Here is a 15248-nt window from a genome sequence, read left to right as displayed (position 1 = left end):
AAATACCCAAAGTATTTAACATAAAAAGCTCAAAAGGCCTAAAGGACTAACCGCGTGGTCAACAAGCTTTTTATAAACGTATAAAAAATAGGGCGTACATTTTTTTCTCGAAATTACTACTGAAGATATTATATAGTCACAGAAAATACTAGACCTCTTGCATAGCAACATAGAAGAGCCAAACAACACAGAAACTCAAACAAGTCCCCCTTGTAGAAAACAACTGTAATAATGAAACGGCCTCTTGAGTTTGCTCTGCTATTTGCGGTCGACATCTCAACCGGCTGGGCCGCGAGAGATGCCCCAATCGACTGAGCCAATTTTTAGCAGAATAAGCTAGTCGGCATACGTATTTATAACCAGAAATAGTTAGGTCAGGCCAATATCTCGTTTTTCTATGATGTGCAACAAGAAAGTTCTATCCCCAGTGAATATTCTAAACAGGTGAAGTCAAGCTGCGTGTGGTACTTATTGTCTGTGCCACTCTCAAAATGTATTTACTTATAATAGTTCCGGGAGAGTAGCAAATTGTTATTTTATAAATAAAGTATGAAATTGCATCGTTACAAACTCTAACAAAGGACGTTACGTTACTCGTGAAGCAATATATTTTTCTTATGGGAACTTCTCCGCCGGCATTGTCCAAGTGTAATATATTTTATTTTGGCGTATGTATGTAAATATTTTGATAGAAACCTTTGAATTCCGTTCTAAATTACAATATACGTGTAACTTTTTAATGTTTTGTTATTTTTGGCAGCTAAATTTCCATCCAACTATCAAATAATGTTTACAGTCAAGCTTTTGTTCAGTTTTGCAAATCCATACATACAATACACAAGATGCAGGACACCACCCCAGTAGAACGCCGGAGAAATGTATAGCCTTGCACAAGCTTGGAAATTACAGAGGTCTTATTAGTTCTGCCTAATTCAGATTTGCTCAAAACCGTTTGTTAGTGTCAAATTACTTTTGGTGTACGCTTCTGTGACTTTTGTCTGACTCGCCACATGATTGCCAAAGTGCCAGACTTGAGTCATAGGTGCCACATATGAACCGTCGAAAAAGATTTAGGCCTAAATCTCGCACCAGTTGGCAGCAATTTTGGCCTGAAGTTGCCACATTAAAACCGAACAATCAGAAGTGAAGCCTAACTCTTGTCAGTTTTTTGGCGATGCAATCCCAAATATGCGACAGTCAAATTACCAGAAGGGAAACCTAAATTTAGCATTTGTTTGGCAAATTAGGGCCAAAATATACCCACATTCTGGCCGAAGTGGGTTATGTTTTTCCCTGACTGGGCTTCTGGCTCTTAAAGGGGCCCTGCAATCATATTTAAGCGTCTACCTGTTTTGCGGTTTCCACGTCTCTTGGGGCTCGGGCAAGCCAGCGGGCACGGAGAGAGAAACTAAATATCAGTGCGTCATATTTTAACCGAACGACGCGGAAACCTCCTCCACCGACGAGGGCGACCCGCGGTACCGAAAGCGCGCAAAATGTGACGTATTTCGTCCTGGGCTTACTACTGGTCAGAGCCGCTAAAAGCTTCTTTTTAGTTGAAATGCAAAATATAAGTGTCGCGAACAGTTTCAATTATTTATGAAAGTATTTTTTGTTCAGTATTCCAAATCAGAAAATAAACAAATGCATTTTATAGAGTACGGAAACAAGAAATGACCCGTCGACATCCCCGCCACCAAGCGGCGGAAAAAACGGTGCATACTAGAAAGGGATAGTGGGATGAAGTACCGATGAACGCAAAGCATAGAAAGGTCCCGGATGTACGCGGCGGCGCTGTCGTCGTCTACCGGCTCGAGGATCCGATTGGTTCCGAGCGTTCTGAAAACCTTCGGCGCGTGCTTGCCTGGCGATTAGGCAATTTGGCGGTATGGCAGCGCGAAGTGGCTCCCGTTCTGAACTGATCTTTACCCCGTTTTGACTTGCGTTTGTGGCCAATGAAGTGCTATGCTAAATTAGTCTTTAATCGCGCAGCAAATGCAATGCGAGCCGCCTTGACCGCTCGCTTCATACAGCCGATCCAACACATGCTTTCGTGGCGCCCTCTCGAGCCGTCGACACGGAGTGCGGCAGCCGTGAGCGCTTGATGAGCTCACTACCCCTCCTCTAGTTCACGGCCACTCAAGCCAGGACCTACGACGTCATGAAGGAAGTTATTTTTTGCTTTTTCTTGTAATTCTAATTTGCCTATAACCTTTAAACTAGAGCAAAATTTGAGAAAAGAAAAGTTTCATTAAGTTACTACGTTCACTGCGCTCAGGTTCAGTGCAAATTAAAAACCAACCAAAAGGTCCTTGCAGGGCCCTTTTAAGTAGGGATGTCGCGAACCACCCTAGGTTCGATTTCGAAAGGTTTCGATATTTGCGAAGCGAACTGAGGTTCGATTTCGAAAAATTTCGATATTTTCGTACCGACCGAGGTTCGATTTCGAAAAATTCGCAACTTTTGCCCACAGCGGAGTTTCCAATTCGAAAATTTCGAAGCTTTCACGGTTTCTAAAATTTCGAATTCGAATATTTCGAATATTTTTTTACTTCAGGTTCGATAAATTCGAAGATTTCGAAATTCTTTGTAAAAAAAATTCGAAAACTTCGAACGCTTCGAATTTTTATAGACATGAAGTTCGAACAATTCGAAGATTTCGAATTTCTTTTGGCATAAAGTTCGAAAAGTTCGAAAGTTTCGATTCTCTTTTAACGCTAAATTCAAAAAAAAAAAAAAAAAAAAAACTTTGAAGATTTTGAATTTTTTTTAATCCAAGTTTTCAAAGTTTGAAGTCCGATTTTCAAGTTTTTCTACAGTTTCAGTTTCAAATAACGTTTTCACGACTCACTTGTTTTCACAAAATCAAGTTTAGAAAAGTTAGGGTGTGATATCTAGATTCTGCGAAGTTGGTAAGGCAATTAAATGAGACGACGAGTGTCCCGGACGTGCTAGAATATTTGCCAGTGCAGAATTGTGACCGCCAGCCCCCCCGGGGGGGGGGGGGGGGGGTCTTTATCACGCAGTAGTGATTGCACGAACACACTGTTTTACGAGACTCATCCAGTTCGAAACGGCCAGGGGCGAGCAGGAGGTTGAGGCTCAGAGAAACCTTGAAGCGACCTGGCAAACTAGCTCGCCACCCCTTGCACGCTGGTAGTAATCCGATCCGGTGAAGTTTATAATTGTACTGGAGGTTTATTTTCTGGGACGGAGGAATCGCCTCGCAAAAAGCACAAAAGCCGACAGAACTCGAGGTCGAGGAGCGTTCTACCATACAAGTGGCGTCGGAAGAGGAAAAACGGGGGGAAAGAGGGTAGCGGGGGGAGGGGAGGGGGGGGGGGGGCTTCAGCCTCTTTTTCCCCCTTGCAGGTATTTCGGACTGTTAAAGAAAACAATACGGGGAAAGAGGGCGTGGTCGAGCTTATTTTAATCTGAAATTATTTATGCATATGTATAGCTACTGTCGCTCTTCACTGCATAAAAGGTTGCGTAGATGGTCATTGTTAGAAACTCGTTGTCAGAAGGCACTGCTCGTCACATGCTTAGTGGTTCGGAAGTTCAAAGCTGTCTTTTCGACCTAAACACCTGTGCCGATAGTAACAAAAGAAAAAAGAAAAAAAGAATAAATGCGGGAATAAAACTCAGGAGAAAAAAAAAAAACTACCAAGAATTCGTCGGAAGTGTTCTATTCTTGCATATTCAGAGGTTCAGAACTTCGAAACAAGTTTCTTTTACCAAAATGTGTACAGGCTAAAAGAAACACGTCCCAGGAACGTGAAGCGAAAAAAAAAAAAAAAAGTTTTCTTTTAATGACGTGCTGAACTTGAACACTACTAGAAGTCTTCTGCCATGAGTTAATTTATTCCTTAACGTGAAAAAACAATAAATATATTATTTTGTATTCTGCAGATGGCAATGATATGTACAGTCTCCGGCGATATGAAAGACCCACTGGGAGCGCGTGGCCGAGGCAGTGGCTGGCGGGGGCGCTACGAGCGCTCCGGGCAATTCCATTCTGCTTCGAGGGGAGGACGCTCACTCGGGGCTCAGCACAAACTGATAAGCGCGCGCTTTAGCTGAGCCAAGAGTGAGCGTCCTCCCCTCGAAGCAGAACGGAACTGCCCGGAGCGCTCGCAGCGCCCCCGCCAGCCACCGCCTCAGCCACGCGCTCCCAGTGGGTCTTTCATATCGCCGGAGACTGTACTGTCTGTGGTGTTAATTTAAATGCGATACCTCAAACAACTTAGACGAAAATAAATATCAAGTTTAGGTCATAATTGCATGCAGATACATGTTTGGACATTTCTTCGAAACTCACGTTGAATAACAATAATCACATCTTAAGGCGGCACTTGCCTACGCTATACATAGATCATTCTTAAAAAAAAGTATAACATATCTACCATAAATAGCTCCGGCTGCAGCGTGCTTCAAATCTGGCACAAACGATAATCGTCAAAAACCCGTCGTCCTTCCTCGCCCCTTCGGGGATTTATTTCTTTAAACCTAACCATGCCAGAACATTGAAATAAATGACATTGTCTTTCGTAAGGAACGCAGCACCGCGTGTAAAAGTTCGAGAAAAAAAATTACGAATGTACCCCACTACTTGAAATCAAATGAAACCGTCCGTCGGTCTTTCGAAGTTCGACGAACGTCGAACTTTTACCCTATAAGTTCGAAGTTCGTCGAACTTCTGACTTTTCAGAATTCGAAAGTTCGAAACTTTTCGAATTTTCTTGATAAATAAGTTCGAAAGTTCGAAATTTATCGAATTTTTTGGTCAGTCAAGTTCGAAAGTTCGACAAGCATCGAACCTTGCAGCGCAATAAGTTCGAAAGTTCGAAAAAGATCGAATTTTTTAGCGTAATAAGTTCGACGGTTCGAAAAGCGTCAAACTTCTTAGCTTAACAAGTTCGAAAATTCGACCTCCGTCGAATTTTACGATATAGACAATTCGAAAAATCGAAATCTTTCGAACCTTTCGAACCGCTTGATTCGATCATCGAAACTTCGATTCGAAAAAAGTTCGCGGCATCCCTACTTTTAAGGCCCTCAATTTACAGACGAAAATTCAAACACGTTTCTAGATAACTGTTCTCGTTGGGCAAGCACAACAGCCGGATAGGCGTTTTATGCACCGATTTAAGTAGGTCAAGTCAAACTGTGCATGAAGTGTTTGGGTTGCTTGTGAATGAGGCCAGCTACCGTTGGTGCTTGATACTAAAAGACTATAGACAAGAGCACATGTATCATGAACTAAACACCATGTAAAGTAGCAATTACTTTTATATCCATGTGAACTGAACTGACCACAGAGACAGTAAAAACATTGCACGAATTATGACATTTATGGTGAAATTAATACAATATTTAATAATAATTACGGCTGTTAAAAAATTGCTTATAGTTCAAACGGCCCAAAACGACTATTTCCTCAAACAATAAAAAAAAAAAAAAAAAAACATTCATCGAATTTAGGATTATCAAGAGAATTTGGTAATTTTATCCAGCTTATTAGAATGGTAGCCACTGGGATTAGACGCATCTTCGTAAAAGCAAAACGGTTCCGTACCTGAGTTCAATTATTCATCGGAATATTAAAAATCGTGAAATCACTTTATAACTTAATATATAATACAGCTGAAATCTTACGTTCATTCTCAATATGTAAAATAAAATTTAAAAAAAAAATTAAATTATATATCTTTCAGGCAATATCCGTATAGTTATTCGTGTTACTCAATTTTGCACTACGCATATATCCAGGAAACAAAATAAGACAACATAAATAACCAGGATTTTTTTTATTATTTCGGGCATAAAGCTTTAAAATCCTCTTATGGGCTTATGTCATATGAATCTAGGTGTTCTCAAAAAATTTAGAAAATCTGTTTGATAGAATAGCTTTGCTTACGCACCATTCATTTTATGAGCTTCCTGGGAAATTGAAGAGAATAGTGGCAGCACCTCATGCTGGCGAGAAGGCGAGCCATACGTCTTTGAGCTAAAAACACTTCGAAATAAATATTAATAAAACAAAGAACCGAGACAGCGTATTGCGCTTTGATACCCTTTTTTCTTGGTGTCGTAAAAGATTCTTGGGAACGCCTCGGCACTCAACGCGGGTTTGTATTCGCAAAGTAGGACAATCTTTTGTTTTGCACATTTATACTTTTTGTTGTTGTTTCGTATATTTTATTTACTTCCCTTCACTTCATACTGCATATAAGTGAGTTCCATCAAACAAAGCATCGGACGTTTTTTGGCGGGCTGTCACCAGATATGGAGGTTTGTCGCTTTACAATATTGCAATGGAGCCCTCGTTTTTATTTTTATTTTGAACGTGCTTGACTAAGTGCGTTTGAACTCTCAACAAAGGCTCTATAGTAAGGGAAAGAAGAAAAGAGAGAGCGCTGAGTCAATAAAGTGAGGCTCTGTCAGAAAGAAAAAAAAAACACATTATTTACGCGGTTATAACTGACTCAAAATAAAAATGTAGGTTAGGAAGTCCATGGTTAGCTTGCGCGACGGAAACAAAATAATTTTTGCACTGAAATTTATGTAATCGCGTGGATTAAGCGTAAATTAAAAATTCGCTCCGTGCGCGTCGGCAGGCGCAAGCCGCATCCCGCCCCCTTTCTCAAAAGTAAATACACCCTGTGACTTTGATATCATGTGAGCAGTTTCCTTCATTTACTACCAGTTCGAATCCTAAACTTCAGTCATAATGAAGTTATCAAGATGAACTTGCACATTTTCCTCACTAACTGAGATAGAAAACTGCTTTGTATTTCTGATTGTTCAGGAGCTGTGTTTTCTGAACGCGTTGCCCTACCCGCGCTCGGCAAATGCTTTTTTTTTGTTGTTTTTTGTTTGTCGTGTCGGTGATTCCAATTAGTGTTCGAACACTTTCTCTCCTACAACTCTCCTTTCTGACGTCAAACCACCGCCGTGGCGCTGCTGTCACTACTGCGCATGCGCAGGAGCTTCGTCTTGCGCGATTTTCGTTTCTACGCATAAAAAGTGTCCACACCTGGTGTGGGCAAGCGCTTGCTTGTTGGTAAAAAGCGTGCTGGAGTATATAAACGACTCAGCTAATGTCGCGACAGCAGCGAAACTCAAGCCTGTTTCAGATGGCGCAACTCTGCTGACGATTTTCGGGCTCGTGCAGCAAGGATCCCGTGCAGACACAGAAGGCACTTCAAACACCGTCCGGTGGATTATGTTTGTTTTTTTTTTTCTATTTTTTTATGCAGCACAAGAGAAGCTGCAACCTATATCACGAAATATTGCATGCAGGAGGACGCCATGCAAAATGGGCTCGAGTGCCACATGGTCACCAAATTTGTAACTTCCCACAAAAAGCGCTACACTCGGTCGCAAACACGATGGCAGGCGGAAATTGTAGGAGATTATGTTTACAAGTAACATACGCCCCGCTAGGGCATTCCGCTTGCATTGAGATGGTGATACATCTGCGGTTAACACTAGAGGTCAAATCGCGATTTTCATCCGCGGTTCGTGCATCACGTGACACTACCTCATCAATTCTTGCTTGCGTCATATAAACGCATGTCATGGGCCTGCCTTATCTCGCGTGGGTTTTGTGGAGGCGAGGGGAATCTTGAACAAATTGACCGGAGAAGTGTTTATTCTGCCAGTAAATAAACTTTTGGTTTGGGTGAACGCCCTAAGACAATCCAATAAATTTGATAGTAATTAAGGTTGAAGAAGAAAACGGAAAGGACGGACAAGTTTAATTATCCCTTCCAACCCGCTCGTTCTGTCCTTTGATTGTAGCACACAACGGCCATCTCAACCTGGGGTTACGCTTTCTAAAGATGTAAATCTTTTTTTTTAGGTTGTTTGTGATTTTTCCAAAAACCTGTAAAACTTTTTGCTTTGTGGTTATCCATGTGTTTTGGCCCAACTATCGTTTCAATGTGTTTTTTTTTTTCGTGGAGAGGGTTTGTTATGTTTTAATAGAATGGACTGTGTATAGAATAAAAGGGGAAGAGACCCTTTTGTTCAAGTATGATGTTGCCTTATCGCGTCGACCTGTAAACGTTGTCAACGTTCTTGCATTGTTTGACGAAGGCTGTGGCGCTTGAACTGTTTAGACTTCATCCTTTTGTGTTGGTGGAGATGACCTTGAGTTTGGGACTATATAAGGAGGTGGACAAAATAAATGAAATTAATTGAGTTTGAGACGTCGTCCTGTCTATTTTCTGTCCCTTCTACGATTTGATGCTTCTTCTCTACCCCAGTCTCAGGTTATTTCAACATGGTTAATGCGACGACGCTGGCCCGAGAACAAAGGTGGGGGCAAAGAAAATTCGTCGAGTCCTGGTTCATTCGCCGTGACTCATCGGTGTGCAACACCAACCGTGGCCCCCTGCCGGACGTTTACGGGGACGTGTGTGATAAGTAGACTGGTCGACCTCACCTCATTTGTGTCAGTGTATACTGAAGATGCCACCTGCATAGGTGGCGAGACGTCTGTACCTTTTGTTATTAATTTGTTATGTTAAGTCGGAGTAAACCTTTTCAATCATGAATTCACCCGGCTTTTGGAACATTTTTGCATCTCATCTTTCTCACATATGCACGAAGCTTTTGAGAAAGCCTTCACGTCAGTCTTTAATATTCTTCTTAAAACTTCGCCCTGCGAGAATGGCCCGTTGCTGTGTCGGCATTGTTGCTGATTATTGATAGAACTCTAATTTTCTCTTCAATATGGCCAGGTTTTCAAACAGCGTCTACCCTAACACAGTCATGCAAAAAGTAAAACATTGGCCGTGCCTTCTGTCTGACTCCAAAGAAGAAATTATTCTTCGCAGCAAGCCGGCTGACGAAACCTTATCGGGGAGGAGACGCCGTCGGAATGAGCTTTCGTCTCCACGTCAAAAAGAAAAAAAAAGGTGCTGTAAATTAATACTTTTTCTTCCCTTCGACGTGCAAGATGCCCTTCGTTAATTGTTTGCGTAAACCTGAAAAACTTTGTATTTCTCTTTACCATTATACCTGCCATGTTAGAATATTTTGTTCTCGCTCATATTTTCTTCAACGAATTGTAGTATATCTGTCAATGGGCGCTACATCGCAGACATTGCGCTCCACGCATGTGCCTCTTCGGCGTACGTATGTACCTCTTTGGCGTATTTGCTTCTTCGGTAGCAAGTGGGTAGTACATATGACAAAGCTTTCGGTCAAAGTATGCAAAGGGCCTGTAACTCAGGGAAAACGCCGAAAAGGAACATAACTTCCTTTTTAAACAGAGCGAAAGGTTGTTCTTGCTAAACATTTTTACTGCGCACTAGTAGTTACTGCATTCATTTTAAGATTATTTTTTTGTATGCAGCACAAAGTGTGCACCAGTGTCTCCTTACACTACAAAATGATAGGCTTTTTCTGTTATACGGCGTATCGATTAACAAGTAAACAATTTATTGTACTAATCGAATCACTTATAACGTCTGCTTACTCTAATTTATCAAGCAAGTATTACAAATGTATTTGTACTTCCATGTATGTTAGGCTAGGACGTAAAAGCGGTCAAGAGAGGACCGCCACACAAAGTAGCGCATGGCACTGCCACCCGACTCATTCTTTATTGTGGGCCGCTAGAACAAACACGAATGCGTCAGCGCTCCCCATACCGCCAACAATTTCGGCATAGAATGTTTTTATCCGAAATCCGGCATCTGTCACTGAGCTTTTAAGCACATCTTCGGTGAGGTTCACCATAGGAAAGTCTTTGTTTCCCATGTAGTAGTCGCCCATGCCACCGATCCCAGCCAGAACCAGCAGACCACCAGCTTTCACAAGTGATCCTACATTTTTAACCACACTCTGAAAAGAATCTAGGTCAGCCGCAACACATTCCAGGCAATTACAGGAGAGAACGACATCGAAGATTTCCCTGTGTTCCTCTGGGAGCACTCCAGGTTTCAGGACATCACAGAGAAGCACCTTGCGAATCGATGAGCGTGTGCGCTCCATTATTGCGAAAGCCCCCTTCTTGATGTCTCTGCAAGACAAAACAAGAAATTGGCTATCAAACTATGTCTTTCTTATCACCCTGTGCCCAGATATTTGGATATACAATTGAAGTATCAAAATGTAGGTGATTTTAAAACTGTTCTATCTTTTGTGAGAGGGAATCTCACTTTGAGATATCGCATACACTTTATTAGCTACCCTGCACATATTCCAAAATTTAGACTATTATATTGCAGAAAAAGACACGTTTTTAAAATTTTATAATTTTCCGAAAGGTGCTTCAAGTGCGTTCTACATTGGCGTCGTATTTATCCTCACCTCAGCAAATGAGATAAAGATGGAACTGTGACTTGAGACGCCCTACAGTTCGGAATCTTGTGCCCAAGGTGCGAGCGGTTACGAAGGCAGTTAATATACTCAAAGTACAGATTTATTTTCCTTCTTATAAGCCAGCTGCATAACATTATTTTGTGTTACGCGTACAAAAATGATGTAAGTGCGCAGTAGTAATATTTTACCTCGTACAATAAATACATACATAAATTTCACATTAAGCTGGCTCCCGAAGCGAGGGCAGGTCACCTTAAGATAACTTTACTGAAATTACAATGCAAATTCTCAAATTCCTAAGGCCTCCTCAATACGATTGCATTTATTTTTCTATGGCTGCGCTTGAAATATATCAGCGGCTTATCTACTCCCAGTCTTGTGAAACCCGTTATATCTCTGGTTAGGGGCGGAGGAAGTCCAACAACAGTAGAGTACAAGCTCTTCGCCGACGCGATGTCAAAGTCGCGACCACCCCTCTAGGTTAAGTTAAAGGTACAGAGAGCAAAACAAGATGCATTCCGCGTCAGTGAGTCATATGCAGATTATTTAGGTAAGTTCAAATTTCTACGACTGAACTACAACGAGCTGCTTCAGCGACTCTTAAGGCACGTTTATAGTTCGGCGTTAAATATTTGCCGGCATGCACGCAGCAAGGCGACGTTCGGGCGTTACGACTTTGTTACCAAAGATGTAAATCAAGCTCTTTTCGGCACCGGCTAAGGTTATCATGTTCAGAAATTTGCGATAAGCGCATGTATTTCACTTCTCCGTTCCACGTGGCGTATTCACGTTCAACATTTCCGCCATGTGCGTATTCCCGCCAAAGCGGAGTGTGTGCCGAGTGAAAAAAAAAACTAACTTCAAAGATAAAACAAAAATCAGATGACATAATGAGTGTCTTGCGGTGGCAACATACTGATAATTTTATTATTCTTCGTTACCATTGCGTGGCAATACTGCGTCTAAGGAAGTACATCACATCTTCTAAACGATTTCGCAGCAATTATCGCACGCATTTTTATAGTTCTTATAGTTGACTTCTAATGCGACTTAGTTACGTACCTTCACATATAACTGTGTTGTGAGTTAGCATAGAACATAAAACGTGTGTTATTAATAGTGCTTGATACTATACAGGACATATCTGAAGATGGAATGTCAGATTATTGGTTTCACGCACTTGATTTTTTACGCCTGTATGCATATCTACTTTCCGTTAGGTGCAACGTTTTCGCCGAAAAAATGAGCAAATAGATTTAGAACGAAAAATAAAAGTTTAATATGATGAAATTGCGCCTACAGTAGGTAATACTTCAAAGTTCATCATTTTTGAGGAAACCTGTCTCAAAGTTTAAATGCATTCGTTTATCTTTTAGATGTTCGACACTCCCGCCTCACCAGGGATTATTTTGAGGACATTTTAGTCCCAAACTGATGGCGGAATATAAAATATAGAGCCTTCGAGCCCATCCTGGTACTATGGCAAATACTTCAAAATAACTTATTTTCTTTTGAAAACCGGTCTCAAAGTGGTAATGGTTCGACTGTTTTTAGATCTTCGTTCATCGTTTGAAATTTGGGCTACCGTGCCTCACCAGGGAACGTATTGGGGACACCCCAGTTCCCAACTAAAGACAGAATGGGCGCGTCGCTGAGCGACCGCGTACGCGGCCGAACGCACTTCCGGCAGCAGAAGCGATCGGACGCGGAATGTCTAGCTCCGACGGAGCGGTTTCGGCGGACCCTCCGGGCCGCGGTATCAGGAACGTTGGAGGTAAGGATTATGCTGTGATTCTGCCTTCGCTGCCCACCGGGTCACTCGTACGGTAAATACGTTTTTTTTTTTTGTTTTTGTTTTTTTTACATGCAGATGGTAAGGGACGTTCGTACCACTCCGAAGACCTTCGCGACGCACTGGTTTGTTTAGGACTACTCCCCGAGGTTGGCGCCCTCGGGCGTATCAAATGAATCACGTCTGGGCCGTCACCTTCAAGACTACCGAGGGGTCCAAGAAACTACTGGTGGAGACAGTGCTCGTGGTCAAGGGGCGGTGGTGCATCGTTGTCGACCCGGGGCAACAGGGACATTCGCCTCAAGCTACATTGGCTGTTTGTTAACGTCGTAGACGACGATGTGAGGGTAGCCTTGGCGCCATACGACAAAGCCCTGGGCGTCTCCAGGGATCGGTGGCACATTGACGGCTGCCATAGCGTCAGCACCATGACGCGGACGGCGGTACTGCGCCTGAAGGGGGGCGTGACTACTGACGACAACCCGCACCAGTTGCGCGTCGCCGGTGAGCTCACCCTCGTTATCCTGCCGGGCAGGGCGCCGCTCTTCCTGCGGTGTCAGAGGACGGGGCACATCCGCAAGTAGTGCCGCGTCCCCAAGTGTAACGTTTGCCAACGGTTCGGCCACGACGACACGCAGTGCGTAAGAACCTACGCGGCAGCCGTGGGCTCTGTGGGAGGCGAGGAGAAATCGTGCTTCTCATGGACGAAGCCGATGCCGAGGAGCCCGTCGCGGGTCCGGACACCGGGGCGGCGCCAACGCAGAGAGCAACGGCGGCACCCGAGGGCGACACGGCCACGTCCCCGGTCAACGTGGCACCTGGTGCTCGGGCAGCGAGCCAGGCGGAGTCTCCGGACGTTCAGTCCGTTGAGGCGTCGAGGCCTGCAGTCAAGGCAGCCGACACGTGCGACGACGCCTCCCCTGAACAACCAAGCGACGCCCACGGAGACGCCCGTGACACCGGAGCTTGCCGCAAAGGGGACTCGGGATGACGGCGGCGCTGACCCAGAGGCAGCGATCAAGGAGCAGCCGCCTGCCAAGACGACACCCACAAGGTTGAGACGGACCGGCGCCGTCCCGAACGTTGCTGCAGGTGTAGTCAGGGGTGCCAAGCCACCCCCATGACAGCGTAGGAAAGGCGACGGTCTCGGTGGTGGCGCGAAAGTCTTGGAAGGTGTGTTACGACTTACGAGTCAGAGGAGAAGGCCGCCCGACTCGAGGTAAGCGCCATACGGTCCGTCCCTTTTATTTTTGATGACCGTTAGACTGGAGTTTGCCCTACGAGTCGCCACGCTTAACGTGCGTGGCCTTTCAGCGAGACGCCGGCAATGCCGGTTAAGCCGCCTGTTGGCCGAGCTTGACATAATCGCGGTGCAGGAGACGAAAGTCGAAAGCCATGAACAGACGGACCGTGTGGTGCGACCCTTTCATCCTTTTTTCAATAGATGCATTTCGCACGCGGTTGGTTTTTCCGGCGGTTGTTGTTTACTTATTCGCCGATCAGTAGGTGTTGTAGAGACGGCCGTACGTTCGTGTTCCTCTGGCCGCCTCGTGTATTGTGATTTTTCCTTTTGTAACGTTGGGTGGCGGGTTATTCGTATTTAGGCGCCAAACCGAGAAAATGAGCGTAATTGAATTTTTTTTTTTATAAGTTTTCAAACATATTTCTTCTGCAACAGGGTCGTTATTTTTCTTGGCGATTTCAATTGTGCTTGTTGTCTATAGGATAGAGCTAATCAAGTGCGTTTTCAAGATTACAGTGCCTTTTCTTTGAGTGAAATTATTGCAAGAAATACATTAGAGGAAGTCACTTTTTCTGCATCTAAAGGAAGGGTTCAGTACACCCATCTTTAAGTTAATAGCTATGCGAGGCTTGACAGAGCGTATACTGGGGACGTTTTGAGGTGGAAGGAGCTCTCAACTGACGACGAAACACAACAGTTAGGTACGCCGACTACAAGCCGGTGCCATTTCGAAATCTTGGGCTTCCGCCCTCTTCAAATAATGAGATTAATTTTAACCCATTGAGTTTAGGGCGATTGGGATAATTACATTAATCTAAGCATTTTGTATGTGATTAATTACTGCTTTTATATCTGAATTTAAAGTTCACAAGTGCAATCATCCTCTCATGAATTGGGTACTCATTGCAGTGCTCCGACTCCTTACAATACAAATCACTTTGTTACAACCACATAACATTCACATTTAGCGACACTATCTCGAAAACGTTTTTATAATGCTAGATTATCGTTAAAAAAAGATTTTTGGTTTGCTAGTATGTTCATATCAGTTGCAAAAAACTGGAAAGGATCGTAAACGTCTTACGAGAACGAATCCAGCTTATTCGACAAATTGACCTAATCAACTCAAGAAAAAAGAATTTGAAAAAAAAAATGTACCTAGCATATTATTGATCATTTTAGTTTACTGAGGTGGTAACGAACATATTGTAAGTTGTATTTTTAGAGTGCGCTCGTCTGAACTTTGCTGTTTCTCAAAGGGTTTCGTGAGGTGCCTACTAAATATATTTTTCTACAGAAATAATACACATTTCAGAAATTACAAAATTTGCCATGATATTGGGGAGGAAGTTTAAAAATTTATTACATCATAAAGGCTTTTTAGAGCCATGAATGAAATGTACACTGATTAACTTTGACACTATCTGTAGTGGCAATAGATCAACACGTTTATTCGACTGAGGAACCTGCCGTTTGCACGTTATCATCCTGAAAGTTTGGCATAATGATAGTGGTATATGATATAATGGAGAAGTAGCATGGCAAATTGATTAAAGCGTGTTTAGGTTTTCTGGTCATATTCGTATATTAGATACATGTGCTTCTATGGGTGAGCCGCTGTAACCCGCTAAGAGATAGCGCAAGCACACCATGGCACAAATTTAGGAGAATGTCAGAATGCGAGCGAGGATGAATGGCGCGCTCGTCCCGACATTACAATCCACTTGCGCTCTCGCCAACGTTACGAAAATAATCATTTGGAACACTCACCCTTGGAACCTGGGCCACTGGCGTGCACCGAGACCGAGCTAAATACAATAAGAGCTTCACCCTTTAGCCACGAGTTGAAACATGAAAGTCGCTATATATGGCTAC

This window comes from Ixodes scapularis, unplaced genomic scaffold (assembly GCF_016920785.2).
Source record: "Ixodes scapularis isolate PalLabHiFi unplaced genomic scaffold, ASM1692078v2 PGA_scaffold2__306_contigs__length_199485367, whole genome shotgun sequence".
NCBI classification, from domain to species: Eukaryota; Metazoa; Arthropoda; class Arachnida; order Ixodida; family Ixodidae; genus Ixodes; species Ixodes scapularis.
The sequence above is the reverse complement of the archived record's forward strand: the minus strand, read 5'-3'. Positions refer to the sequence as shown.